Source organism: Phyllopteryx taeniolatus, unplaced genomic scaffold, assembly GCF_024500385.1.
Source record: "Phyllopteryx taeniolatus isolate TA_2022b unplaced genomic scaffold, UOR_Ptae_1.2 contig_24, whole genome shotgun sequence".
NCBI classification, from domain to species: domain Eukaryota; kingdom Metazoa; phylum Chordata; class Actinopteri; order Syngnathiformes; family Syngnathidae; genus Phyllopteryx; species Phyllopteryx taeniolatus.
The window spans coordinates 665,194-671,170 of NW_026903162.1; positions in this window are offsets into that span (position 1 = coordinate 665,194).

Here is a 5,977-nt window from a genome sequence, read left to right on the forward strand (position 1 = left end):
TGGTTCCTTTTTCACAATTGCCACTCAAAAATCAAAGCGTTACATTTCGTATCTCCTTCCAGTCCATAAACATCAATGCCCTATATTATGCTTTTTCATAGACTGGATATTTAAAACAATAATGAAACTAATTGTAATTATTTAAACAGATTTTATTTACAAGATATACTGTATGCATGGTTCAGTTACATAATTCTCAGAGGTTTGTCCAGTAGTCCAGCACTGGCTCGTGCCATCTAATCTTGATCGGGTTATGTCCCGCTATTAAATATATTTCACACACAATCCTAAATACGAATAACATTTTCTTTTACAGATTTTGACAACCGTGTACAAGAAATGAAAATTACTACAAATATATGGAATCAGATTCGTGCCAAAAAGATCTCACAAAATGTTTTTAAATCGCAAACAAAAAAGACAATCCAAACAAAAACTTCTTTAATTGCAAGCAACAACAAAAAAGACATTAAGAGATATAATCTAGCTCAAGCAAAAAAAAAAAAAAAGTTACTTGCAATGAAAATATTTGTCGCTTGCGATGACGATTTCGCGTGTGCGCTCCCAGACTTTTTGCTCACGTTCCAATCTCTGCGTGTGCACTTCCCTACTTTTTGCATTTTCTTGTTGGCACAAACCTCTCGGGTGGCCGAGCTTTATGAGGAATGCATCCTCATTGGCTAATTTACTTTGAGTGACAGCTAATGCCCGGGATGTGATTTTTTTTTTTTTCATGTCACACTGAGCAGAGCCAGCAACAAGAATGAAAGATTGAATTTTCAATCACCTTAAGGAAGTGTATCTATCATATATGTTGTCAATGCTGTACTAGGAAGTAGTGATGTTGTAACATTGTGCTAGTAACATGTTAGAAAAGCACAGCCACAGTTTATCAACAATTTAGCAGCTAATAACCCGTAGCTACCATCCTGACTCGTCCGTACTGTTTATTATATGGCCATTGGCCACATTTCTTTATCATCTTATGATGACTTGAGAGTTACATTACTGAATAAAATTAGGCACTTATAACCAGTATGGGTTAAACATGGAATTAGCAAAAAAAGGAAGCACAAATCCTAAATTAGAGCTTGATTAGGTACAAGTACAATATCCACTTTGATTATATACAATATCTACTTTTAAAGTTAGCCAGGTGTTGACAAAAAGAAAATAATTACAGATACAGACAGTTTTCCTTTCAATAATCTTCAGGTTTATGTCAATATTAAGTTTGTATTTATTTCAAACGTTTTCCCGTCTGAAATAATTTAGTGTTTGCCGCAAACAACACTAATGCATGGACAAATCTTGGTCAAGTAAGACCTCGATCAACCTATTGTCAAGTAATATCACATCTTTCTTTTTGTGTCCCACAGTCTTGATTTCGAATTTCTCCAGATGGAACAGCTGAGGATGAAGATGCATTCAATGTCCCTGGAGTGATAAAGTGGTTGACTGGACATGAACACCAGCATGCATCTTCTAAATGCAGACAGACAAACTTTGTGGATAACTGTCTACTTTGACCATGAATGTAACAATAAAGTAACACTACACTGTGTTTGTTTATGCTGTATGTTTAATTGCAAAATAAAAAAATTATGCAACGCATAAAAGGTCCTTCATTACAAATCTGTTTTCAAAAGAGTCCACTGCAAGGTCATGTGAAGCTGAATAGAAATGGCAACCCAGACAGGAAGTCAGACTAGGAAATATACACACAGCATTGAGTTAATTTTAATGTAAAATGTATTAATTTTAATGTAAAATGTATAAATAGCTATTGCATTAGCATCACTTACCGTATCAAAACTGGTACCAAATGAACAACAAATTAGCTTTGGAAAAATTACCTTGAAAGAAAATCTTGAAAGGTTATACTACTTGAAACTTAATTCTGGATCACGTACACAAACGCCTCATAAAAATATATCACATTTTCCAATTCTACAATGTTTACATTTCATTTTCACTTCACTCAGTTTTCACATAAGATCGAGTGTCTGAATGTAGAGTTCCTTTTCAAACAAGGTTGACGTGATGGAATTTATGAATCCATGAAGGACATAAAAGTTATTGTGGGACAGGGGGCAAGGGCATGTCTGACAGGAAGGTTAATTAGAGTAGAGCAATGAAAAAAGGCTTGAAGCCGGGACCATTCACTATGAATTTTTTGGACACATAGTGGACTGTTTGCTAATTCTCACACCAGAAGAAGCTGACTGGGGAGCATTGCACTGGAAGCTAGCCCAAGACAGAAGTTAAAGGAGACTACAGTGTAGGCTTGGGAATTATCCATTTTTTAATACATTCTTATCTGTTTGTCAATTTACCATGGCATATTACGCTTATTACTAATAGTAATCATTTACAAAACGAAACACACACACACACACACACACACACACACACACACACACATATATACAGTATACGTTACACATATACATACATATATGCTAAAGCTTCTTTTCCTTCAAAACTAAATTATTTCAGAGGGGAAAAAATTTGATATAAATACAGACTTAATATTGAAATAAACCCTAAGATTATAGAAAGGAAGACTGTCTTTAGCTATAATCATTTTCTTTTTGTCAATAGATAGTAGATATTGTATATAGTCAAGCTCTTGCAAGAAATCCTACAAGATATTTTGGATTTGTGTTTCCTTTTTTTGCTAATTCTGTCTTTAAGACATACTGGTTTAATTTTACATAGTAATGTAATTCTCAGGTCATCATACAACCCCAATTCCAATGAAGTTGGGACGTTGTGTGTTAAACATAAATAAAAACAGAATACGATTTGCAAATCATGTTCAACCTATATTTAATTACACTACAAAGAGAAGATATATACTGGTTAAGAGAAGATATATACTGTTCAAACTAATACAACTTTATTGTTTTTAGCAAGGGCGGCACGGTGGCCGACTGGTTAGAGCGTCAGCCTCACAGTTCTGAGGTGCGGGGTTCAATCCCCGTCCCCGCCTGTGTGGAGTTTGCATGTTCTCCCCGTGCCTGCGTGGGTTTTCTCCGGGCACTCCGGTTTCCTCCCACATCCCAAAAACATGCATTAATTGGAGACTCTAAATTGCCCGTAGGCATGACTGTGAGTGCAAATGGTTGTTTGTTTTGATGTGCCCTGCGATTGGCTGGCAACCAGTTCAGGGTGTACCCTGCCTCCTGCCCGATGACAGCTGGGATAGGCTCCAGCACGCCCGCGGCCCTAGTGAGGAGAAGCGGTACAGAAAATTAATGGATGGATGGATGTTTCTATCAAAGTTAATGTAGTTTTGTTTTGAATAATGTAATATTACAATCCCAATTCCAATGAAGTTGGGACGTTGTGTTAAACATAAATAAAAACAGAATACAAAGATTTGCAAATCATGTTCAACCTATATTGAATTGAATACACTACAAAGAGAAGATATTTACTGTTCAAACTGATAAACTTTATTGTTTTTAGCAAATAATCATTAACACGTTCCAATAAAGCTGGGACTGGCGGCAAAAAAGACTGAGAAAGTTGAGGAATGCTCATCAAACACCTGTTTGGAACATCCCAGAGGTGAACAGGCCAATTGGGAACAGGTGGGTGCCATGGTTGGGTACAAAAGGAGCTTCCTTGAATTGCTCAGTCATTCACAAGCAAAGATGGGGCAAGGTTCACCTCTTTGTGAACAAGTGCGTGAGAAAATAGTCGACAATTAAGGACAATGTTCCTCAAAGTACAATTGCAAGGTATTTAGGGATTTCATCATCTACGGTCGATAATATCATCAAAAGGTTCAAAGAATCTGGAGAAATCATGTAATCATGTAAGCGGCAAGGCCGAAAACCAACATTGAATGCTCGTGACCTTCGATCCTTCAGGCGGCACTGCATCAAAAACCGACATCAATGTGTAAAGGATATCACCACATGGGCTCAGGAACACTTCAGAAAACCCATCCATCCATTTTCTGAGCCGCTTCTCCTCACTCGGGTCGCGGGCGTGCTGGAGCCTATCCCAGCTATCATCGGGCAGGAGGCGAGTACACCCTGAACCCCAGTCCTCAGAACTGTGAGGCAGACGCTCTAACCAGTCGTCCACCGTGCCGCATACTTCAGAAAACCAATGTCAGTAAATATAACTCGGCGCTACATCCGTAAGTGCAACTTGAAACTCTATTATGCAACGCAAAAGGCATTTCTCAACAACACCCAGAAACGCAGTCGGCTTCTCTGGGCCCGAGCTCATCTAAGATGAACTGATGCAAAGTGGAAAAGTGTTCTGTGGTCCGACGAGTCCACATTTCAAATTGTTTATGGAACTTGTAGACGTTGTGTCCTCCGGGCCAGAGGAAATGAACCATCCAGACTGTTATGGACACAAAGTTCAAAAACCAGCATCTGTGATTGTATGGGGCTGTGTTAGTGCCAATGGCATGGGTAACTTACACATCTGTGAAGGCCCCATTAATGGTGAAAGGTACATACAGGTTTTGGAGAAACATATGTTGCCATCCAACCAACGTCTTTTTCATGGACACCCCTGCTTATTTCAGCAAGTCAATACCAAACCACATTCTGCACGTCATCTCCATGCACGCCTTGCGCTCTGGTACCAGTCCTTGAGAGGGGTTGGACTCTGGAGTTGCCCACGGTGAGAGGTGCCGAGCAGGTTTGTGCCCGGCCGGAAAAGGGTGCCCATGAGCGCAGGCCTGGCCACCAGGCACTCGCCTTCGAGCCCCACCTCCAGGCCTGGCTCCAGAGAAAAATCACTTTTTATTGTCATGAACATGCATGTATGCACACGAAATTAGTTCTCTGCATTTTACCCATCACAGTGAACACATACACATACATGTGTTAGTGGAACACGCTGGAGCAGGGGGCAACTGAAGCGCCCGGGGAGCATTTCGGGGTATCAGTGTCTTCCTCAAGGGCACCACAGCTGTGAGTTGGCGGATGGTCCAGTCGGGGTCTTGAACCTAGGTCGGGGTCTTGAACCTAGGTCCCCCACGGTGGTAGGAGATGATCTTAACCATTGGGCCATAACCATAATGCTAAAGATAAACTTTCTCCCAAAAAATTGCATAGTAAGTCACGATCGCAATATTTGTTTAAAAGCAACAACAACAACAACAACAAAATACTTCCCAATTAATAATATTTTCCCAAATCGTTCAGCCCTACTCCTGATTTATGATTAGGTAGATTTAATTGGGCTCACACCGTTAAAGCTCACCGCCTTAGTTCCCAGGGACGAGGACTGGCTAAGTATGGCTAAAGGTTTAGCCACATAAACACACGTGATGTCGTGACTAACTACACTCAAGGGTGGCTTGGATATTTTTATACTGTTTAGCCACATTGCATGAGAGGTTTCATGACCCAATGCACACCCTGTTAACTGACCAGAAATATTTTTTAACTAGATTTTTGTCCCCAGCTTACTTGTTCTGCAACTGTCAAGTTCCCACTGTTCTTGTCCATCCATCCATCCATTTTCTGTACCGCTTATCCTCACTATGGTTGTGGGCATACTGGAGCCTATTCCAGCTATCTTCGGGCGAGAGGCAGGGTACACCCTGAACTGGTCGCCAGCCAATCGCAGGGCACATATAAACAAACAACGATTCGCACTCACAGTCACAACTACGGGCAATTTAGAGTCTTCAATCAACCGACCACGCATGTTTTGGGGATGTGGGAGGAAACCGGAGTACCCGGAGAAAACCTACGCAGGCACGGGGAGAGCATGCAAACTCCACACAGGCGAGGCCTGATTTGAACCCAGGTCCTCAGAACTGTGAGGCAGATGTGCTAAACAGTTTTCCACTGTGCCGCCAGTATTGGAAAATACATAATTAAATTAACTTAAAGTGAATAACATTTAATATTTTCTGGCATCCAAACCATCAAGGTCTGCTCTCTCTAACTTTGTCTCAAAAACATCTAACCTTGGCCGTCCCTCTGATGAGTTC